General features: G+C 42.0%; 1 protein-coding gene across 11 annotated transcripts in view; it reads right to left on the bottom strand.

Annotated features, from left to right (window-relative positions):
• The window catches only part of Med12l (mediator complex subunit 12L), a 311,786-nt gene that overhangs the window by 160,333 nt on the left and 125,924 nt on the right, over positions 1-25,529 (bottom strand). The window lies entirely within an intron of this gene.

The raw sequence follows: 25,529 nt of genomic DNA on the forward strand, positions 1-25,529 counted from the left end.
CTCGTGGCTTCTGTCAAGTTCCTGATTTTCTTCTCTTCTTGAAGATGAGGAAGAACGCGGCTTAAGTGTCCTCTGGAACCTACACTGAGACATATCCCAACATGAGTGTAGTCTGACGGGCACCGCAGGAGCCAGAAGCAGGTAAGGAAATTCTTCATGAAATAACCTGGGTCTGAACTGGGTGACACCGGGCAATCTTCATGTTTTACCAGTAGAGTCAGTTTGTGTTTAAAAATTGTAATTGTTTGGCACGTTAAGTATTTGTCAATGGCAATTTGGGGGTCCAAACCTTGAGTACTCTAATTGATTATTTGGGGCTCCCAGCTGGGTTTAACGTGTCTGTAGTAATTCAAAAGAAACTTTCACAAGGGTCCATCTTGGACATCTCTACCGTGTGAAAGGACACAGAGATAGTTCTCAAAAGTAAGTTCACTGCCGTGTTTCTTCTTTCAAAATTTCTCATTACTAATAGTTTCTCCTTTTCTGCCACTGCACACATACACATATAACAAAACTGTGTCTGTTTGAACGTATAGTTACACAGAGAGGAGCTTTTAGCGTGGTCTTGCTGAGAAAGTTAATCCTAACTGCATCTAATAAAATATGCATTTGTTCTTTTTTTTTTTTTTAGAAATTCTTAAGATTTTTATTCCTGCCTGTGATGATTAATTTTTTTTGACATAAAATATTTTTTTCATATAAAACTATTTTTTTATTACATCTTTTCCTCAATTACATTTCCAATGCTATCCCAAAAGTCCCCCATAAGGAAGCTTAAAAACCATATATATCCATATCCTATACATAACAAAAATATGCATTCATTAGAAACTTAGTTTACAAATAATCAGTTAAATTCCTTAAAATGCTTGAACTAGTTCCAATTCAATACGTAGGGCGGAGCATGGATCTAGTGTCAGTACACTCAGGGAGCCCATGCAAGCCACCTAGAAGTCACTGCCTGTTTTGTTTACTGCTGAGTTTTTGGGAGGTTTTGTTTTGAAGATTTTTTTGTTTGTTTGTTTGTTTGGTTGGTTGGTTTTTGTTTGTTTTGTTTTAGGAAATTTAATCCTATGGAGGAAATAAGAGTAAAAGAAAAACAACTTACACATTTATCTTTTTTTAAATATACAAAATCAAAAATACATTTCAAGACTAAATAATCTAAATCCTAACTTGAAATAACAAAGTAACATTTTAAGTTCTATAAACACATAAAACCTTATACTTTAATAAAACTTATAAATACATACAAGCACATGTGTACAGTTTCACATGTGTAGATGTACATGTAACACACATGGTGATGCCTGTTAAACCCAAAGAATTGAGGAAACACCAAGGTGCTCAGAGCTTCAGTCAGGGGAAGCTGGCAGCCTGTGGGAAGTGAGCTACCATTTGCTGCCCTGTAGCAGCAGCAAGAGGAGGAAGCAGGACCCGAAGCCCTGAGCGGCTAGCTGAAGGCAACAGAGCTGACCCTATCAGGATCTAAATCCCCTGCATGCTACGAAGCCGGCCCTGCTGCTGGTGCCCACAGACAAACGATTTCTATCGGCTTTACCCTGCGATGGCTTCACTTGTTTCCTGTTCTGCCTCATAATCTACCAGTCATCCATGGGTCAGCATGCCCTCCCACGCTCCTCCATCCACCCTTAGTCATGTATTTTTAGGATCTTTTGGTTTTCTCACTAAATTATCACTGATGACTTTCAAAAAGTATATCATCATAGTGAGGACACAGTAGTAAGGAGAAACATCTCTCAAAGTAGTCGTAAGAAGGGACAAACAGTTAATGTTAGTACCATGGGGTACTAAGTACTAGGTACTAAGTAACATCCTGAGTACCTGATTCACCAAGCTCCCTCAACCGCATGCCTGTTTTCAAAGCCACAAAGCATCAATCCAGAAAATATCTGTGAAGTCATTAGCAGCCTAATATATGAAGGAAGTATAAAGTAAATGAGGGATAACACTCCTGTTTTCAGTGTTCTCATAGAGATCAGGATCATCGGATCATTAGAACACATAGCCCATGGGTCGGCATGTCCTCCCACCTAGCGATTAACGGCCATACCTCTACAGGATTTTCAGTTCTTTTTTGTTTTAATATTCATGTACAAGGCATTCCCTGATGATGTTGGAATAGTTGATTTGAGATCCACTTACTCACGAGTGATACTAACATTCGCATGTGTGTCCTACTAATAGGTTGCCTACAAGGTTTTCATTCAATCTACCCTACCTGGTAAATAAACAAATGCTTAAAAAACAAATACCCAGCCCCTCTCCATGTACTACATTAGCTCTGAGGTAATTAAGCTCTGCACTAGTCTTTGGCATGAGACAGTAGACGAGGAAGGAAAGGATCACTGGACAAGATGGTTCAAGATACTTCTGAACTCAACGTGCTGAATACAATAGCAAAGATGGTTTGGAGACAATGTTCACTCTAGTAAATGCTTTTAGAATGAACTTAGTTGTTGAGGCTTCTCTAAGCCTAATTCTCTGATAATTCCAAAGTCAGATTCATTGAACCAGGCTCCAGCATTTCCCTCAAGTGAGTAGCAAGGGAGTTATCTTGGTCTCTCAGCATGAGCAGACTCTACAATACCAAGAACGAACCAGTCTGAGGAGATATAAGACACTAGCACATTTTACTATGGGCCTCTGTTCTTCCAAAAGGCCATCTAGTTGAAGAGAAGAAATTAAAAGAAATAAAATTTACATCAACTGAAAATTATGAGTTCAAGAGTGCCAAGTAGGTTTAGGTCAAGTTCTCAAAGGATAGGCCCATGAACTGCACTAGTGAACTTCTTTGGTGTGCATTATTTGACCCACTGACCCAGAAACCAGGGATAGAACTCTACAGGCTATGTTTGAACAAGTCCAACTGGTAGTTCTGAAGTACAAATTTGAGTTTCAAACGTAGTATGATCATACAAATAACATACATACCAGTTAACTGGGCAAACTTGTAAATAGTGCTTTCTTTCTATTTCAAAGTGCCTGGTCACCTATTGTCAAACTGAGTGCTTTCATCAGAGACAGCATACGAATGGGGATTTCAAATTAGCTGTGAGTCTACTGTGATACCCTTAGTACTTATGAATGTAAGAAAAGAAGTACTGTCTCATGATACTGTTGTTTTTCCTACGGGGTTGCAATCCCCCTCATCTCCTTCATTCCTTCCCCTAACTCTTCTTCCACTGGGGTGCCGGGCTCAATCCAATGGTTGGCTGTGACTATCTGTGTCTGTTTTAGTTGGGTGCTGGCATAGTCTCTCAGGGTAGAGCTGTATCAGACTGTCAGCAAGCTCTTATTAGCATCAACAATAGTGTGTAAAGTCTACTTTAAATTCTCAGCATACTGAGCAACATACAGTCAACAGATAAAACAGATGTGCTTCCTCCCAACACACAATTTCCCCAACCAGGTCTTTAAAGCCCCCTTTATTAAAACTTCTAGCTCCTCCCTGTGGTTCAGACAGCATCCTAGAAAAGGAGCCCACTAGTAAATAAACGACTTATCCTTCTAGTAACAACTTGGCTCTATCAACACACAGGAAAGCCAGGTTTACCATGAGGCTTCTTAACCCACCTGCACTTTTAATGTTGAAGTCACTGTTTGGTGTCTAATAATCCATTTCTGTTTTCTTTGAAAACTTCTGACTGTACCCAGCCTAAATCAAACTGCTAGCCCTTCACTCTCCACAGAAGTCAGCCATCTGCTATTTGTGAAAAGCTTGTTCTAGTCCTGTCTTACTTGTCAGGTTCTGACTGCTCATCCTTCAGATAAGAGAACAGCAGAGTGGGTTGGTGGTTTCTATCTAATTACAGAACATCTGGGGTTGAAGTTAAGGTTTCAGAGAAAAGAGAAAAAGATCAGCTGTGAGGCATATGGGAGCTGGCCCAGAAGAGCTGTTGTGTTGGTGTGCCCATTGTGGCAAGTACTGAATGTTTGCTTTTTGTGCGCACATTCTAAGGGTAATGAAGGAACTGAATTGAATTTCATGCTATACATGCTGATTCCTTATCACGAGACAGCCACAGTTCCAGATGCTACAGATACTCTGCATGAACAATGTCCTCTAGACCCCGTTCTAATGGGTCACACTAAGCCTTACTTTTATATAACCAATGCTCGGATTTTAGTACTATCTTTTAAGTCACACCAATGATCTTTGAGCATATAAATTCTTAACACACATTTTTACTAACTTTAGAGAGATTTGGAGGAGATTCTAATCTCAATACAAGCCAGTTTAATATTTGTGGGCTTGTTGTAGCCCTTACAGCTCTGTATTTACTAATAACCAAAAGAAAATATAGAAAAATGGGCCTTGGGCCTTGGTGTTCAATATCCTCGTCTTCTCCTACCTCCTGAAACTTGTCTTTCTACCCAAGGACCTAATTGCCTGTAAGCACCACCTTTACAGAAGTGAAAATAGGAAGGGAAAGGTTGGGGACTCACAGGAAGAGAAAACCTAGGGCCAGGTGTCCCCCGCTGTCACCAAGTCTGTGCTGAGATTGACTGCAGCAACTACCCTCTTCACTGGTGGCACTAAAGCAAACTGGTTAGCTAAGAATAGAGTGAGTAACCAAAACAGGCTTGGAAGGAGCTATTTCTGGAAAACAAATATTTTTCTTAAGCTATATTTTATACCTAGTGTGTGTGTGTGTGTGTGTGTGTGTGTGTGTGTGTGTTTGTGTGTGTACAAATATGGATGAACTACATGAAAGTAAGAGGACAAAGTGTGGGAGTTGGTTCTCTCCATCCAACATGTGGACCCCAGGGATAGAACTCAAATTAACAGGTTTGGCAGTGGCCACCCTTACCCACTGAGCCATTTTGTTAGCCTTTAAGTGGGTTCTTTCAACTTTGAATACACAATGCTATTTACTGCTCAATCCTTTGATATTGTGGCAAAGCCTTTTACTGAATAACTGCAGATCTGCATTGATTTTCTTCCCTACAAATGTAGCACACTGTCAGTTTAGTCTGGTTCCTCAGTATTATTTCAAATAGTGAGAGGGTGTTTTTTTTTTTTTGGTTTTTCGAGACAGGGTTTCTCTGTATAGTTCTGGCTGTCCTGGAACTCACTCTGTAGACCAAGCGGGCCTCGAACTCAGAAATCCACCTGCCTCTGCCTCCCGAGTGCTGGTGAGAGGGTGTTTTAAGCAACCAAGGAGTCACATGAATAAAATAACTCAGACCCAGATTATATTTAAAGTCCCTGAAGAGAAGTAATTCTGTTCGTAACAGTTCATTTTCCCAGACAATGGGTAGAAAGTAGGAAAGCCTTATATCAAACTGGCAACAACAACAATCTGAAGTTGTGGCTAAAGTCCCTCTCCGCTGAGCCACCTTGGAGAAGGCAGTGTTCAGTGCTTCCTAAGAGCCATACAGGTGTGCGTTCTAGAATCAATATTCTCTAGCTTAAATCCTGACTCCCCCACTTAGATTCATACAATCTCCACCATGCTACTCCTTGTCTCGTATTCCTTGCCGGGGTATCATGCAGAGTAAATGAGTTAATACATAATATCCCTGAACAGTGTTAGCCCTGACATAGAAGTCAACCTCTGCATACTGATGCCGGCGCCATCATTTCCTCTCTCAATGAAATAGTGCAGCAGTCCAAGATGATTACAAGAACAAAAGAAGCCAAAATTATACAATCGAGTTACTTCTGACTACTTGTTTTATGCACTTATAAAAGTAGATTAAATAGCTGCTTAGAAGAGTCATTATAACAATTATCAGATATCTAGTAGAGAATTAAGTTACGTATTATAGTTCTTAACACACACACATCTATACCGTGGCTCTTACTGCAATTTCACATGTAAATGATGCCCCTTTCTCTGCATCTATCACAATTCAGGCAGATTACCTTCCCTGACAATGCAATGTATAAAAAAGCACACGGCATAACTTAGAAAAACTTAATATTACACTAGGATATTAGAACAGGGGATCAAAACAGGGAGCAAGTGGGTGCTACATCAAGGGAGGGAAATAATGCACAGATTCAGGAAATTATAGACTGGTCTAGGGTCTACAGAATTGATGTGTTTAGTAAGCAAACAAAGCAGCAACTAGTGTCCTTGAGGACCCCAGAACGTGCTTACCTGACTTATAACACTGTCTCTCTAACCCCTGACATGTTGAATGACAAGTTGCCCCTTCCAAAGTCCACATCTTTGTACAGCCTGTCTTTTTCTGAGTGCTCAGGCATTAGACACACTCCAGCATCTCTACCATCTTTCCTATGTGTATAGCATGTACAAATGAGGCAACAATCTGGTCTATAATATTACAACACCCATGCTGCTTCAAGAGGAAGTGTTTATGCCTATGACTTTGTGCCTACTTAATTTAAATGATGATATAAACTATATACCCAGAGAAACCAGGTAAATATATAATTCAACAAAGCTAAGCCTCTATATAATCACTACCCCAAATTATGAATAAAAATTCCACAAGAGCCGGGCAGTGGTTGTGCATGCCTTTAATCCCAGCACTTGGGAGGCCGAGGCAGGTGGATTTCTGAGTTCAAGGCCAGACTGGTCTACAGAGTGAGTTCCAGGACAGCCAGGGCTACACAGAGAAACCCTGTCTCAGAAAAAGAAAAGAAAGAAAACAAAAAGTAATTTCCACAAGGCCTGGAGAGTTGGTAGAGCCTTTGCCTGGCATGTATAGGTACCGCCAAAAGGAAAATTCAGGTCATTACAACAATTCCCTTGAAAGTCTTTCCTAGCTTGTGCTAGGAAAGACCTTCATTCCAATTACATTCCAATTTCTATCGCTACAGCTTGGTTCGCCAGCAATCACACTGCATTTCCCTGTTACCAGACGATACCTATTCCCCTGTGCCTGAATTCTTTCGCTTACGTTTTGAGATTTAATCACTTTATTGACATGTACAGGTCCCTGAATGGTGTTCATTTCTGCTAGCATGTCACAATTTATTTCCCCCCCTTTCAACTATTGATGCGCATGTGGCTTGCTCCCAGGTCGGGGCTACCTGAGTAAAGGTTTTACAATCATTGTAATCATTCTTTGTAAAGGTAGCATATGCTTTCAGTTCTCTTGGGTAAAGAAAAAGGGTAAAATTACTAGGCTATATGATTGGGCTTAACTTGATTACAAGTCACAAAGTAGATACCCTGTTTTACACTCATAACTAGATATACATTATCAATACTCAACTGACTTGTCAATTCATAGTATGGTAAGGTTTTTATGGGGAACTTGGGGGAAAATTCTGAGGGTTCGGAACTACTTTTTCATGTCTTTTTTGTAGTAGTTATGTCTGTTTAAACTTTTTTTTAAGGTAGGGCTTCAAGTCTGACTTACAATCTAGCTAAAACTGGTCTGGAACACTGCCTTCTTTCTCTGCCTCCAAAGAGCTGGCACTCTAGGCAAGCGTGTCACATCCAGATAGGCTGCTGTCATTCTAATCTCCATTTCCCTTCAAGAAGGCTATACCTCTTGCCATATGTTCCTGGGTCAAACAAAGCCTGTGAATTGTTTCCTTGGTTTCTCATCTGAACTCTTGTGTTTTCAATTAACTTGGTAAGAAAGGTTCTATAAATACCTTAATTTATTATTTTTTTTACCAGAGATATAGAGAACATTAGTTTCTTTTCTGTTGCTACGATACAACAGCAGACCAAGGCAACTGTAGTTCCAGTTCCACCATCATGGTGGGGGCATGGCAGCAGGCAGGAAGGTGTGACAGTAGTGTCTAATGGAATGCAAAAGTCTAACTTTTAATAAGGCACAATGATACCTTTTTCTTTTGTCATTAGAATATTTTGCATCCTAAGAAATCAACTATCCACATTTGGAAAGATATTCTGATTTTTCCTAGAAGTATTGCTGCTCCGGTTTTACATTAAGTATACAATGTATCTTGAATTAGTTTGCTTACAACCATCTGCAAAAAAAAAAAAATGCTTTATAAGAGATAACTGATTCATAAGTATTCTGTAGGTCAGAAAACTGTATTTTCTGATGGAAAACAGTCTCTAGAATGGTACGTGCTCAACCCAGTGACAACCTGCACTGAGAACACAGAAGCCAAACACAGGATGAAGGCTTAGAGAGATGACACTGCAGTTAACCGGCTTGCTGCTCTCACAGAGGACCCAAGTTCTCAGCATCCACGCCAAGAGAATCACTCCTGCAAGTAACTCCAGCTCCAGGGGATGTAACACACTCTTCAGGAACATACTCACATGCACACACAAACACACCCACTAATCAAAAGGACACACATACATTTTAGTCAGGCATGGTGGTGTACACCTTTAATTCTACCACTTGGGAAGCAGAAAGGAACAGATCTCTGAGTCTAGCCTAGCCTACATACAGCAAGTTCCAGCCAGCCAGAGATACAGTGAGACTTCATTAAAAATATAGATATATATAAAAACAAAAACAACAAGGTAACAACCTAGAAGCATCTCTTTAGAATGAGAGCCATGCTGGCCCCACCCCAGGATACGCTTCTCTGAAGACTGGGAAGACAAAGTCCCTGCCTGTATTCAGTCAGCAGTTTAACCAATACAGAATACTCAGGTTTGCTCTCACGCTGTTTTCCTCTTTAACCACACGGTAGAATAATTGCTGTGCCACTGGTGTGGACTGAGCTCTTTTGTATGAATTAGGCTCCACAGCACAGAGAACATCACAGCTCTGATCAACACTTTCCTAGTTTGAAGATCTGTCTCGGAAGACATGTTCTCTGTAGCCTGAGTCAGCGATCGTCTTTTACGGGGTTTAGATGGTCTTATATTTACTCTTGAAAATTATCAACTTAGAACATAAAGAGAATCGTTTCTGCTACCCAGATAAAGATATCAATTATTCACAGAACATGTTAAATTAGAACATTTCAAGCCATTTCCTCGAGATTTACTATGAAGGTAGAAGCCTTGTAAGAGTGAAGTATTCATCTCCACTTCACTGGGTTTTGGATAAGATAATATATTTAGTACGAGTAGTAGAACACACACAAAGAGAAAACACTGCTCTACAGAGCTGTATTTTGACAGCTGTTTCCTTGTACTGAGCTTGTTTAGTAGAGTTCACGTCTTATCCCAATTTGGAGTTTGGCTTCTTGCACTGCATGGGAAGCTGTTATGGGAAACACTAGAGAGCAAAGGCCCACGAACTTGTGCGTAAACGAGGCTGCTGTTTTCTTTCTTTCTTTTTTTTTTATTAGATATTTTCTTTATTTATATTTCAAATGCTATCCCGAAAGTTCCCTATACCCTCCCCCCGCCCTGCTCCCCTACCCACCCACTCCCATTTCCTGGCCCTGGCATTCCCCTATACGGGGGCATATAAAGTTTGCAAGACCAAGGGGCCTCTCTTCCCAATGATGGCCAACTAGGCCATCTTCTGCTACATATGCAGCTAGAGACATGAGTTCTGGGAGTACTGGTTAGTTCATATTCTTCCACGTGAAGTGTTGTAAACCCCTTCAGCTCCTTGGGTACTTTCTCTAGCTCCTCCATTGGAGGCCCTGTGATCCATCCTATAGATGACTGTGAACATCCACTTCTGTATTTGTCAGGCACTGGCATAGCCTCACAAGAGACAGCTATCAATAGCTCTCTGGACTAATATTTCTTCAAGAAAACTTCAAGTAAACTGCTCAGGAAGAAGGATGGAAGATAGGATAGAACTGTATCCTATGAGCCTGAGCCTGTCCATTTAAAAGAAAGAATGGAGTAAGGCATTTAATTTTCTGTTTGCAAGTATTCCAACTATCAGTATTTTCTTTTTTTTTTTTTTTTGGTTTTTCGAGACAGGGTTTCTCTGTGTAGCCCTGGCTGTCCTGGAACTCACTTTGTAGACCAGGCTGGCCTCGAACTCAGAAATCCGCCTGCCTCTGCCTCCCGAGTGCTGGGATTAAAGGCATGTGCCACCACGCCCGGCTTCAGTATTTTCTTAATAGTGGCTATTTTTATGTCTTTCTTTACATACAACGGGAAATCCTTTTCATAGCCAAAGGGCAAAAAGTAAAAAAGAAGAAAAGAAAAGGTTATTGTTTTCAGTCACATATGTTTTATGAAGTATTTAACCATTTCATTCAAAATAATTTGTTTTTAAACAGTATAAGCTTCCATGCAAGAAATGTGCTTGAATGAGCTATCCCCAGTATAAAAATAATACATTAATATTAATTATCAAGGAAATCTAAGTGTCCTATATCATCCTGAATGATGTTGCAAACACTCCAGAAGAGACCGGGGTTGGCCTTGTTTCCCCGAACCAAGTACCAAAGCTTTGCTCCTATTGCCAGAACTCCCTTCCAGCCATTGGTTCGTGTCGCCTGCTCATTCACTGCACCATTTACTTAAACACTTCCAGAACATAAAATATTAAACAATTAAGTAGCAAAAAGTAGGTAACAATGTATCCCCATCTCATATAGGTAACACTAATGTGGAAATCAGAAATGTAACAAAGGCAAATTATTAAATGGGTATTTTTATTAATAGAATTCTAACCTATATGAAGTGTGTTTGATGAGTATGTTTACTCACTCATTCAAAAATTGTTTCAATATGCCTGGTATTATATATACATATACATATATACACATATGTAGATTAAACCTACATGTACACCTACAGACACACCTATATATGTGTTAATCCAAAGTTTCTCTTCTTGGAGACTTCAGGGCACATTCAATGATAGGGATCACCTAGCTTCATGTTGTCTCTGTGTGTTATGAGGGTATATCGGCTACTGGGAACCAAAGTCCGGACTCTGTGCATGCTAAGCACATGCTCTAACATGGAGCTGCATCTCCAATGCTCTTGTTTTTATTTCAATAGACTATTTTGAATACTAGAAAACTGAGGTTATGAAGAAAAATCTCATTAACAGAAATCCAGTGGGCCCTTATAAAACAGTATATAGAACCATCATTATAATACATTTCCAAGAGCAATACAGTACCACAAAGAAAAGCATGGGGGTGAAAGGGAGTGCTAAACTGAGGGCAGGAACCTGAAATTACATCAAAGAGCCCCTGTGCATCCTGTCTAGGAGACCCTAAGCTCTTGCAGTGAAGTGAAGTCAAAACACAGTCAAAGCCTCCTTTGTCTTTTCTGCCACCTTTAATTCCTAGAGCCACAAGAGATGGTTCCACAGTTTTCCCTGGGCCCCTGAAAATGGCATATATGCTTCAAATTTGGAGGTATTTCAACTTATTTTCATCTGTCAGGAGAACTATGCCTGTATATGAAACACACCAAACTACAAGTTTTCCTGGTGAGGCCATTCCCATTGTCCCCCTGGAGCACTGTTTAGAACCCCCTCAAGCTTGTCTCACACTAGCCAGCTTTATGCTTCCTGTTCAAAGGAGAGAATTCCTCAATGTATATATTCTACAGAAATATTACCACTGGTCTGAAGGAAGGTAGGATATATGGGTGGGAAGGACCTACAAGGATACCCTTAAAAAGATAAGAACAAAGTCTCAAAAGCGTTTTAGGATGTAAGAAAAATAAACAAGTAACAGCAGGTAGGTGCTACGCAAGGTTTAGTGGCCAGAGCCTTTCACTGGAGGACTAAGGCAGCAGAGGCAGAGGATTACTATGAATAGGAAGCCAGCGTGCTCTGTACATTACACTTCTGGGCCAGCTAGGTTTTCCCATGAGCCTTGGTCTGAAATAAACAGGTAGTGTGCTGAATGGTACGGAACCAGTCCCTGGGTTTCTGCTTCCTGGAAAAATCTTAGAGATTCCAAATCTGCCTTTGAAAAAAGTAGACAGACTCAGTTTCTCTAACCTTTTCATTTTGAGAGAGTATATGCAGACATGTACAAGTATGCAATACAGTAGGTGTGTAAATGCAGAATGGCACAGGCCAAAACTTACATGAGGAGGAACGAGGAAAATATCCAGTGTTCTATCTTGCTTGCAAATGGGTCTTTTTGTAGTTTTTCCACTGTGTATGCCAGGTTAAAAGACCTTTGAACATCCAGGGATTCTCACACTTCTACTTCCAATCTCCCCACAGGGGTACAGGGATCATAGAGCAGTCTTTTACATCTCTTCTGAGGATTCAAACTCAGTCTCAAAACCATAGCATCAAGCATCGTAGTCTAGAAGTATCTCACTCCTCCTCCACCCTTCTTCATTCATTCTGAGCAGTGTGTTAGGTATTACTCTATGTCACTGGTCCAATTATCACCAGGCTTAGGGTCCTGGAGAAAGACCTCCAATAAACAAACAACTAACAACAACAAGAATAGCTCTGAGAAGTTTATGAAAGCATAAAACGGTCATCGGCTTCCCAGGGTGGACCATTTGGGACATTTTAATATCACTATGTCAGAACCTGGTTTGTGATAACAGCGTGCTGTCCTGCAAAGAACGGGAGTCAGAAGCGTGAAGTGATGCAGAGAGCAGATCCAGGAAAGGTTGAGGACCTCTTGTAATGGAAACAGTAAAGCCTCTCATTAAAAGAGAAAACTCTGCTGTAAATCTGAAGCCCACCAGCCTGAGCCATGAATTGGGAGGAAAACTGAAAACAGTGAACATGTAAGGAACCCAGTAGAATGACTGTCCCCAATAAGCTAAGAACTTACAGATGTCAGCAGCTCTCTGCAGTTCTGAAGTGCCACTTCTGAGTTCTTTTCCTTCAGAAAGGGTAACTTTCCAACTCTCTCCTCCAGGAACTGCAAGTCTGACTGCCCTGCCCTCAGGCATCTCCCTCCCTCCTTCCTTTCCTCTTTACAGGGACTCTGCATTTCCTCCTAGAAAAATCTGACTCCACACCCCAATAGCCATTTTTGTACTGAACAAGTGGGCTGGGGGCAGGAAACAGTGTAGGAACCATGTGTATGAGAAGTCAATGGAGAGTGCTATGAATACGACATGCAGACCAAAACAGAGAGCTCTGAGATGAGGCAAGCAGACAGGAAAAGTACAGGAGAATTTCCAAGGCATGGCGACATCCTTGGTGGGAGGTCAGGGGAAGGACACATCACCAGAAAGGGAGGCAGAGACAGACGGCCCAGGATAAAGGATACAGATAGTGTACTGGCTAGTTTTGTGTCAACTTGACATAGCTGGAGTTATCACAGAGAAAGGAGTTTCAGTTGAGGAAATGCCTCCATGAGATCTAACTGTAAGGCATTTTCTCAATTAGTGATCAAGGGGGAAAGGCCCCTTGTGGGTGGTACCATCCCTGGGCTGGTAGTCTTGGGTTCTATAAGGGAGCAGGCTGAGCAAGCCAGGGGAAGCAAGCCAGTAAAGAACATCCCTCCATGGCCTCTGCATCAGCTTCTGCTCCCTGACCTGCTTGAGTTCCAATCCTGACTTCTTTCAGTGATGAATATCAATGTGGAAATGTAAGCTGAATAAACCCTTTCCTCCCCAAGTGCTTCTTGGTCATGATGTTTGTGCAGGAATAGAAACCCTGACTAAGACAAATTGGTACCAGCAGAGTGGGGTATTCCTGTGACAACCTGACCATGTTTTGGGGAGGACTGTGGAAGGACTTTGGAACTTTGGGCCAGAAGATCCATTCGCTGCTAAGAACTCTGTGAGATGTTGTGTAGGAGCTTGGAAGATAATGTTGAGAACAGTGCAGAAAATGGAGGCCTGGCTTGTGAAATTTCAGAGGGAAAATTAAAGACTTTTCAGGGCCATTGCTATTTTGGACTATGAAGATTCTGTGGTTCTGGTTAGCTGGGGCTGAAGAATCAGCTGTGATTAACAAGATACCAGAACTACTAAAGAACTACTAAAGTAAAACCTTTGCGTTGCTGGTTAGCTGGAGCTAAGAAATTAGTGGTGATTAAGAAGGGACCAGCATCATTGAGGTGACTCTTCTGGGAAGTGTTTTCTGAGAGCACAGAGGCTGTGTTCCAGAGATAGCCAAGGTTGTATCTTGTGCTGTGGCTGAACTTGGTAATGTGTAAGAGTCACCCAGGTGGTACTGGTTTTGAAGTCACGAAGGGGTTACGCAGAGCAGCTGAGGCTCGGCACTGTGAGAGGTCATGGAAGGCCATTGGTGAATGTGCAGCCTCAGTTGCAATTGACGGCCCAGGACTGAAGGGGTCATGCAGTGTTTTGGAGATGCCAGTACCATGAGATGACCACCAAGAGCAACAGCAGTGGAGTACAGGCATCTGGAGCGTAGAGGATGATGCGTGTACTACAAAGGGCATGGCTGGAGAAGTGACCCAAGCCCTTGGAGGAGCCCAGAAGATCGTGAGTTGGATCCCAGACATTGGATGGTTGGACATTGATTTTAACTTTTGATTGTGACTGTGCCCTGATATTTTTCCCTCTTGAAGGAAGTTATTTAATGAAGCCCACAGTTAAGAGACTTTTAATCGTAAAGACTTTGGATTTTAAGAGAGATTGAAATTTTAAGAATTTGTAAAGACTGTGGGACTTTTAAAGTTATTTAGATCTTGGAGATGAATAAGATACTAAGGGTTGAGGCTTGCCAGTGATGTGTTTGTGTGTCAAGTTGACAAGGGGTCAATTGTACTGGATAGTTTTGTGTCAACTTGACACAGGCTGGAGTTATCACAGAGAAAGGAGCCTCCCTTGAGGAAATGCCTCCATGAGATCCAACTGTAAGGCATTTTCTCAATTAGTGATCAAGGGGGAAAGGCCCCTTGTGGGTGGTACCATCCCTGGGCTGGTAGTCTTGGGTTCTATAAGAGAGCCGGCTGAGCAAGCCAGGGGAAGCAAGCCAGTAAAGAACATCCCTCCATGGCTTCTGCATCAGCTTCTGCTCCCTGACCTACTTGAGTTCCAGTCCTGACTTTTTTCAGTGATGAACAGCAGTGTGGAAGTATAAGCTGAATAAACCCTTTCCTCCCCAAGTGCTTCTTGGTCATGATGTTTGTGCAGGAATAGAAACCCTGACTAAGACAGATAGTGTGAGGAGAATGTGGGGTAGGAGCAGCAGTCATACAGAGCCATGTAGGCTGGCTCTGAAACCTGGATTTCATCCAATGACCGTGAGTCAATCATAGCCCCAGAGAGAGATGGGAAACAAGAAGGAAAACTAGAAGACTCTTTTCCTCGCTGTAACTGAAGGAAGGTTTTCAGTAACTATACACAACCTAAGCAGGAACAGTTTTACTGGAAACACATGGGTTATATCCAATCCCTATACGAAAACCCTTTATGCTGGCCAGGGCTGGGCTAAGAGAAGGATGCTTTGTGCAATCATAAGCCAACTACCAAGTTTCTGCTTAAGTTTCCTAGACGGTGAGAAGTCTTCAATAAAAGCCTTTTCCTTAGCTGACAAAATGCATTGGTTGCTATTGCTCTCCTTGGTAGAGAGTCCAGTTCCTGGGACAGGACATCCAATGATGACTTAAACTTGACACTGTGTGAGCACAGACTCTTTGAAGTACATCAAACAAATAATTTCTAAATAAGGGAGCAGATCACGGCAGTTTTGTATGGACAAAAATCAAAGTCTAGCCTTGGAAGAAGAAAGCAGGAGCACTCATAAAGGACTGGCTCCACCTGAATTCTTCGATTGACATCAGCAACTCAAAATAAAACGGGAGAGCTTCTAGACCTCACAGAGAAAAGTCACCCAGAGGGTGGGGTAGGAGAATGCAAGAGAGTCCACTGGGCCCATGACTTTCTGTTTAAACTCTGCTTTCTGACAGCTGGACACACTAACATCAACACTGCTGTGTGGGTATTACCTCTCTGAATTCTTTCCACAACCCCATGGGATACAGAGATTTTTCTGCCAGTTTACTGATGCATAGAGAACCTTCCCCAGTGACTTTGCTGAGGAGCAGGGATGGAGTGAGTGCTAGAGCCTAGCAATTCCAACCCTTAACCTCTGTACTGTATTCATCCCTAGGAAATGAGCTCTTGCTCACAGGGTACGTTAAACCAAGTTGCTCTTGGATTCTTTCTTTCCAACACCATTAAAGGAAGCATTAAAAAGTCCCACTTAAATATACTAAGAAAGAGATCTAAGGAAATCCAACTAATGATGATCTTTTAAGGCTGTGAGAGTTGGCAAAGTTGATATGACCCACGCTGCCATTAAACTCAAGAGCGAAGTCCAGAATAACTTCACAAAGGAATACTATTTAAAAGCAGTGAATATTTGGTCAGCCCTTGTTAGGATGATGAACTGTGAGCGCCACATTTGTTTATTTCCTGCTGGTTCAAGATGCTTATAAATTTCCAGCACTAGAAATGTAATGTCACACAGTTCAAACTCAAGCAGCTGCCCAGAATTTTTGGGCGAGTTGAAAGGATTCCAATGTTCTCATTGTTTGGGTAGTTCCACAGGCTCATCCCATTGGAATGAACACAACTGCAGGTGACTCACTACAGGGCACTGAGCTGTCTGTCTGTCTGTCCTAGAGGCCCAGGCCTGTTGCTGATCTACTCTGCACCCTCTCCCACCATGCAAACATACTGGGCTCCTCGTTGATCATGCTGACAATCACACAGGGATTTTCTCCCCTCCACTCCCCCACCCAACCCCCCACCATCTGTTCCCACAAAGCCCTGGGGATGAGGTGGCCATAGATGCTGGGTGCCAGTAACTTAGTTTATTACAGCAACAATGACACTTTAGAGAAAAAACAATAGTCATTTTACAAGACAAAGAAGGAAGTTATCACTTTTTAAGGATTAAGCCCTAAGGTTCCTACTGGTCCATACTGAGTGCTTTGGAAGATGTCATTAAAAACAGGCTCTAAAAAGATGTTAGACCTAGGGTCAAAGGAAATGAACAGTGATAATAAGCTTGTGATGTGTTCTCACAGCAAAGACATGGGGTCAAAGGAAATGAACAGTGATAATAAGCTTGTGATGTGTTCTCACAGCATCAGTCAAACAATTTCCTCAGGCTCCTTTCTCCACTTTCACAAAGAAAGCCTGAACTATTCATACCCAGCAATAGACTTGGGACCTTACACCCACCCGGGACCGTCCCAGGCCAACCCATACAGGGAAGTGATCCAAAGGCTGTGCTTGACCAATGACATGCAAAGTGTTATCAACACATCTGGGTACACACACACATGCACACATATACATGAACGCACGCACACACACTTTATGGAGCTTATAAATCTCACTTATATATTATAATAAATGTGTTTATCACACAGCAAAGCTGGGATTTGTTTCCCAAACATTAGAATTAAGACCTAAGATTTAGAGAAAGCAAAGCTCAGAGCTCAGACTCCAGAGACTGACGGTCAGAAGTGCCACAGCGGAGGAGAAACCACAGTAAAACAGAGTGGAGGAAGAAATGCGGGGTAACCGCTGTAGACCCAGATATCTTTTGGGAAATGTCATGGACTTTTCAAGTAGTAGATGAAAGAATCCAACAGAGTGTTTATACTTCAAACGTTTCCAGCAAAGTGGCTCCCAGTACACGTCAACACTGGATTACGCCAGCACTCACGATATAAGAGGAGACAGCTCAGAACTGCCTTAAAGTTCATCTAGGCATCAGTGAAATGCTGGGCTTTCAAAATATTTTAGTTTCCATGGATCCTGTTCCAACTCTCCAGTCTACTCATCCTGGCGTGAGCATGTCTCCTGGTTTGCCCAGGATACCAGTGCACTTCTAGGGTTTCACACTCCCAAGTGTCCCTGGTATAAACTCACTCTACTTTTTTTGATTGGCGAGGCCTTGGATGGATGGATGTTTTCACTTCATTTCAATCCATATAGCACATCAGAAAGGTCCTCCTTAAATCTTATAGGCACAAAGAAAAATATACGCCTGGCTTAAAGGGAGCTTCTGCTTCCAACAGAAAGTCAGATGCTATGCTCACAGCCACTGAAGTCCACAGCAGGGCAAACAGACACAGTTAGAGTGGAAATAACACCATGCTAGGTGAATCTCAGCCCATTTACTAACACTCCTTCTTCTTTGTATATTTAAAATGCCAAGTGCTAAATGGTCTTAAAACCATTTTAATAAATGTATTTAATACTGATAATAAAATTATACAATAATCATCTCCATAAATGTGTAAGGTGCATGTATGCATCACTTAGGAAAATCAAAAATAATCAAGTAACTCTGAAATAATTTTTTAAAAAATTAATCATTTTAAATTAAAATTAATAATTTCTAGTGGTTGCATTCACTGACCCCATGTCTGTCCAGCTTACATATGCACACACAGAGCTGACCCAGTAGCTTCCCTCCAACACAAGTCAATCTCAGACATGCTTGAGGTCTGTCACAGCATCAGCATAAAACTACAGCTTCACTGCAAAGGGAACAGCCGACAGTCTCTAATCAAGTGTGAGTCACCATGACCCAGGTACATAGATTTCAGTTGTTCTAAATTATATGTCAAGTATGGCAGCAGTTTCATGAAGCTTTTCTTAGTTAAAGAATAAAGAAAGTCATAAATCAAGACACATATACAAACATGAAAACATCAGGCAAGCAGGTTATTGCAAAGCGGGGGATTCTCTGTATAGACACTGTCTGATGACATTCTTAGCCTTGGTTAGCAGAGTTAGTGTTCTGTAAATAAATCCCAAAGGGTTACACCCAATAGTCACAATGATGTTAGTCAAACAGAGAGGCAGGCAAGGAATCTCTAATAAGGGGCTCAAGATAGTCCAAGATAAACTGTTATTAGACTCTTGGCCTCCAACAGTCCAACCGCCCCACAATCAGTGAAGTGCTACTGAGTCCAAAGGTTCAGCTAAAGTGTGATTCTTTCCAGGAACTTCCGAACACACTAGAGACATGAGTTCCAAACATCACAAAAGAGATACAAGACATGTGCTGAAACACATAAGTCCATGTCAAATCACCAGGTGGCCCAGAATCCATGCTTATTCAGCTTTAAATATTCAAACCTACAATGGCTTCTGACCCTACCAGCATCTTAGACTGCACAGTCAGGGAATGGCAGTAGAGAGGGACATTCCGAGCTCTTAGTCACAGGACAAAGCAGAGACCTGAAGACCCCACAACACATCAGTCATGATGAAGGGGTTTCTCAAAACAGGAGAGGAGAGGATTTATTCAAACGTCTGTTCTACTGGACTTGTGCAGATTCTGATAGAGCAATCTAATCCCCTCCTTCTCTACCATCAGCATCCCAGTTTCTAAACATCAGTCAGTGCCTCTGAGTTACAAAGACCTCTGCGAGGCCACAGCTGAGACGAACATGCTGGTCTCATTCTAAAACAATGGCATTTTCAGAACAAACACAGCTTCAAACTATTTTCCATAGCCTCAGAGAATCACAATGATACTTGGGGCAGCAAGCAGGCAGCATCCTCAGTAAAAGGTGTAAGTTCATCTACTTCACCTATGGGTCTTTTGTCTAAGACTACAATTTTAAAAAGGCTGGGAGTGTTTCCTCAAAACAAAGGTGCTCACCTAGTCTACAGGCACACATGCAGACATGCGTGTATCCACTCATACATTGTCTTAAGCACACTTTAGAATGCTGCAGGAAACAGTCGAGGAAATGAAAAATTAAGAGAAAAGATCCTGAACTCTTCATCACAATGAAAGCATAGCAGAGTCCTTTGAACCTCTCCACAGCATCCCACCATCTCTATCCATCCACCCACTCCGAGAATCCACTCCCCAAGACACCCTCCCAAAGTAACCTGAAAGTAACAGCCTGAGGGTCTAGAAACCTTCTCTATGACGACAACCTTACTCCTATCTTGCTTGGAGAGCTTGATGATTCATCTCATGGTGGCTTTAAGCAGTTTTGTGCCTCTTGATTCAGAAGGAGTCACATAAAATAGCCTGTAAATGCAACAGAGCAACTCAAGGACAAAGAGTGAAATGCTAGGATGCCCAAGTTGTACCTTTGCTATCTAGGCATATCAAACACAGAGTTTCTGGGCCAGTGAGATGGCTCAGAGGGTAAAGCGATTGCTAAATAAGCCTGATGGCTTCAATTCGATCCCCGGAACTCAGGGAAAGGTCGAAGGAAAATCTAATCCCACAAAGTTGTTCTCTGACCTCCACTTGCACACTGTGACATATACACACACACACACAAGTACACACACACAAGTACACACACGCACACGTGTGCACACACACACACAAGTACACACACAAGGAAAGAGAAAGACAGGAGAGGCAGAAATAGATAGTATTTTAAAAAATAGAGCTTCATGTCAGGAAAACTGAAATTTAATCCAATATGAATGTGTGTGTACATACACATATACTTAAAGGAAATGAGAAGAAGGTAGTGAACCGATCCATAAACAGAAAGTGGTCTAAGCACTACCCTGAAAAGCAGTGTTCTGTTGAGCCATAAACATTATATTTAATTGCCATTTCAATGCCATGCTTTCTTAGGGGAATCGTTCATTACCTCTTAAACATGGTAGGTGACCTCGCAATGCATCTCTTCATCATTTCTTCATGTGGTAATCTATACTGAGGAAGGGCAACACATATTTGCACTTCTACATGCCCAACACTCACAATGTTCCTCACAATGATGTTCTGAAGTGGCTACCATCACTACTTTTTGTATATGGGATCATCTATAAAGAACTGAAGCACAGAGGAATTAAGTAGTGCTCTCAAGCCCACACCACTCCGTGTCACCAAGAGAACTTTCTAAGTAAAATAAACTTATTCTGGAATCTGTGCTCCTAACCACACAAACATGTTTCCTCTCAGATCACTAAGACTACAGGTCAACAAATGCTTCAACTGTCTGAAAAAAAATCAGTATGCAAGAGCAAGATCCTGTGAGTGTTTAAACTTCAGCAAGCCAACTGGCAGGAACACAAGGGGCTTACACTGAAGCTGAAGATTAAAAGCAACAGAGAAAGAGGAGATGCTCACCTCCTGGACCACATCTCTTAGCAACCACTCCAAGTGGTTCTGAGCAAACAGATGGAAAATGTGAGCATCTCCGGTGCCCACCTTTCTCACAGGACACTGTTGTTAGAGGAGGCATCCTCTTCATGTTCTTCTGCTGTCTCCAACAGAAGACCAAGTGATTTACCCTAAGCCCCTCACAAGCCACAAAGACTTTGCACATGGACCTACCCTGATCTGGAAAAAAAAAGTGCAAGATTATTTAGTAAATGTAAGTGTCGCTTCCTCCACTGGTCCATGGGGGAGAAAGCTGTCTGGCAGGGTCTCCCATACTGCACAGATACTACAGCCACACACATTTCAGCAAGGAAACAGTAGCATGCCAGGAAAACTGTAATGGCCCATAGTACTATCAAGAGCCCTGGCTTTTACAGATCACCTATTTCAGCTAGACATTTTAGTAAGACAGGGCAGCACGCTTCCTGTGAACGTTCTAACAACCATAAGGAGGGAAGCAGCACTGTTTTACAAGAGGAAAGAGCACAAAAGGCACATGTTCCTCTCTAACTCAGGACTTGGCTCAACCTTTGAATCCAAACGGGATGGATGTCAGCAGCAGACAAGTTCCACACAGGAAGGGAAGGATGAGAAAAGGTAGTTTGGAAGCACTCCCACAGCATGTGGAAGGCTTTACAAAGCCACGGTGATTACAAATGGCTAAAAGCAAACTACCTAAGACCAGGCAACTACAAGGTTTCTGCAGGAAAATAGAGAAGATGATTTACCACAAGGATTTGTCAACACAAGTTTCTGTTGAGATGTAACACTAAAAAGCCCCGATCCGATGATGTGTGTGTGTGTGTGTGTTATGTGTGTGTGTGTATGTGTGTGTATGTGTGTGTGTGTTTGTGTGTCCATGTGTGTGTGTCTGTGTGTGTAAATGAACTGTATTAAATACTTCTAGCTGAAATGCAATATTAAAATATAAACATTAACATTTTACATACATGCTAAGTATCTCTTATCTTTGGACTAGAAGTACTTTTGAATTTTAGGTATTTTGGAATTTTTAACATTTATATATATGTAATGAGAAACTCAGGAACCCAATCTCCAATCCAAAATTATGTTTCACACATGTTACCCATATAACATGAAAGTAGTTTTACATAGTATATTCAGTGAAGCGGTGTCTGGATTGGGACTCATCACAGGAAGCTGTCATCCCATGAAGTCATTCGCTGTGTTTTGTCAAAAAGTGTTATTTATTTTGGAATACCTACAATTTCAAATATTCTCAAATACACTCAAAACTGTCCTATATTTACATACCTCAACTAAATTAAATTGGAAGTGGCAACCTGGAAGAGGGAGGGGACGCCATCTCAATAATCACTGGGCAGGACTTACCTGCTCACTGAAGACAACTGAGAAATGGCAATGCTTAGAAATCAAGTGGAGAGGCTCAGCCACAGACAAGAGGCAACCTGCCTCGGCCACTCTGAACAGCCTGTGGGTACTGCTTCTCCTCCTAACCAGATTTGCCAAATGACTTCATGAATCAGACTGAGAAGGTACCAGCAGAAGATCTTCCCTCCCTCTAAACCAATAGAGACCATTGTTACCATCTGGGACACAGGAACCAAAGGGCAGCTCTATTAGAATATAAGGGTAGGCCACCCCTTCTTCCCCCATTCTTAGTAGGAAGGTAAGAGAATTCTCTATTAAAGCAAAGAGGCTGAGCTGCGGTTTAAGGATACATAAGATTTCAACAGGCGAGGAAAAGACCTTTTTTAGGTGAAGGTACAAGACCAGAAGCGGTAAGGATGCCTGGTGTGTTTGGAAATGAGGTATAGCCTAACCCACATAAAATGTGAACTTCATGATATGGCTGCTCTACTCTATTGTGGGGTGAAAAGGGAATCTACTGGGGTTGGAGTTAGTGCAGTGATAGCTAAATATAATATACAGATTGGATCAAGTCAGACACAGCAATAAGAGTTGCACCCCAAGTTAGTGTATAGAAATGTATTCTCTAGCAGTCAGGTCCAACCTCTCCCCTCCAGGCTGCATGCATCTTTTATGCCCAGTATATGTTGGTGCCAGGTCATATGGTCATGTTGAAGGAGGGACACCCCCATGTCTCCTCGTGTAAGCCAGCCAATTTTATTTTACACTGGATCTCCAATCCTAGATAATGGCATTATCTCACTGGACAGAGCTCATGTCCTGTCCCGGGTCGGTGAAATTCCTTAGATATAGAGCTTTGAGCTTTAATGAAGTTCAGATGAATAAATAAATTCTGCTCTCACACCCTACCAGTTCTCCTTTCAGTTTACAAAATATAAAACAATCATGAACAGGAATGCTCAACGCCCACCTTCCTCCGTGCATGTTCACGTGTGGCTGGCTTCATCCTGCAATGCGTCTCTATGCCAATCCAGTCAAAGCGACCCAAGTTGGAGCCACACACTCCAAGCTCCTTGTCTTAATAAATATACATGTATCTTACTCAAGGATTTCTACCTGTCTGGGCACATTCTAGTAGTTAGTGGGTGTCACGTGAGCAAAGCTGCTGCCTCGATTCACAAAAGTATTATTTCCTTTTAAAATAGTTATGTTTTATGCTGTAGGTAGTCACCAGACTTCGTAATAAGTGATCATATCCAGTCTAACCGTGGCTTTCACAAATACATATTACACGAACAGGAAAGAGAAACAAACATGAGGAAGTGTCACTTACAAAACACATATACTAAGTAACGTGGAAGAAAAGAAATGAATGCCTTAAACATTTATATTCTTCCAATTCCATGCAATAAAAAAAAAAAAATCTGGTAACCAACAGAGATCAAAGCCTCACTAACAGACCGTGCCTGCCCTCACAGCTCAAGATCTAGGTAGGAGAAAGCAACAAACAGCAGCTGTGGTCCCGAGCTGTGGTAGCACCCAAGGGCCCTGAAGTAGCCAGTGCTCAGAGGGTAGTGAGGAAATGTCGGCTGGTGGCTAGGTGGAGGCAGAGAGAAGTGGCAGCTCCTTCTTGTTGTTGTTGTGAAGACAGAGTTGCTCAGTATGTTGAGGTAAGAGACAGGGAAACTTCTTCCATAGCGGGTCCAAGATGTGTCTGGAGGTGGCACTTCTACAGAGACAGGAGATACTCAGAAAAAACTGAAGGCAAGCTTATAAGAGTCCTGGCATTATCTCAGTGTTGTTGAAAAGATAAACTTTGTCTCGATGCCTTTTTGTGTTTGCTCGCAGGCTGAGATTAAGCATTTAACTTTTAGGTGATACACTGAGAAGGATATCAATCCCACGTATGAATTACTCATTTATAGAATTTCCCACTTAATATTTAAACCACTACTAAGGGGAGGTTACTGTGCATAAAAGCACTTAAACCTGGATCTTCAGTATTTGTATACTCTCATGGCCTCAGGATGGATACACAGGAGTCAAAAGGAATAAATGACCACGGATCTATGGAAGCACAAAACTCTCCATAGTGGGTGGGTTCATGGCCTGCACACGAGGCACAATTATCCAGCCTAAAAAAGGAATGTGATTCTGCTACATGCTTCAGCATGTTATAAACCAAAATCATAATATACTAAGTGAAATAAGCCAGCCACCAAAGGGCTAAGTGATGCCACACGTCTAAAGTACCTACTAAAGTCAAATCCACGTGGATAGGAAGCAGGGTGGCAGCTTCCAGAGACAAAGAGATGCTTTTGTAATGGTGTTAAGAGTTTCAGTTTTGCCGGGTGTGGTGGCGCACGCCTTTAATCCCAGCACTCGGGAGGCAGAGGCAGGCGGATTTCTGAGTTCGAGGCCAGCCTGGTCTACAAAGTGAGTGCCAGGACAGCCAGGGCTATACAGAGAAACCCTGTCTCGAAAAACCTAAAAAAAAAAAAAAGAGTTTCAGTTTTGCAAGATGAACAGATTTCTGAGAATGATGGTGGTAATGGTTTCGTGACAATGAGGTAACACATATGTCACTGAGCCATCCCTTAGAAGTGGTCAAGAGACTGAGTGTGGTGGCTTAAACCTCTAATCCCAGCACTGGAGAGGCTGGGATAATATGAGGTATTCGGACTCAGCTCTGAGAGACACTATTTAAAACCCAAAGGCCAGGTGTGGGGCACACGCCTAACTCCATCCACGAGTACAAAGACACAAGGACTACAAGCTCTGAGGCTGCTGAGCTCCCAAAGGAAGTCCAGGTGAGCCTGATACTCACAACAGGGTTATTTCAGAAAAGAAAACAGGTCAAGACAGAACATTTGGGTGCACTTTCACAATTAAAAAATAAATGCTGCCTTTATGTATTTTTTAAAAATAACTAGTAGGCTGAGCAATGGGTAGTGGGGCTGGACTTGTGCAGTTTCCATGAAGTCACACGGGAAAATAGATTACAAGGTAGAAGGGAAGTGAAGACAGCACACAGGCACTATTTTCTAATGCATCTGCAAAGGACGCTAGAAGAACAGTTTGATGGTTGCTTAGGAGATGCGAGAGAGTTTGAGGAACGTTTACTTTTGCTTCGGTAAGACAGAGTTGGGCGGGAGGGGAAAATGGTGAGACAAAAAAAGAGAAATCTAAGAAAGACCAAAGAAAATGTTCCAGGTCCAGTGCTGGGTGGAAGCATTCAAAGTTGGCCTAAGCACATGGAGGAACCTGGGCATAATGGTACAGAGAGATGG

Source organism: Mus caroli, unplaced genomic scaffold (assembly GCF_978045245.1).
Source record: "Mus caroli unplaced genomic scaffold, Mus_caroli_1 scaffold_3, whole genome shotgun sequence".
Lineage (NCBI taxonomy): Eukaryota > Metazoa > Chordata > Mammalia > Rodentia > Muridae > Mus > Mus caroli.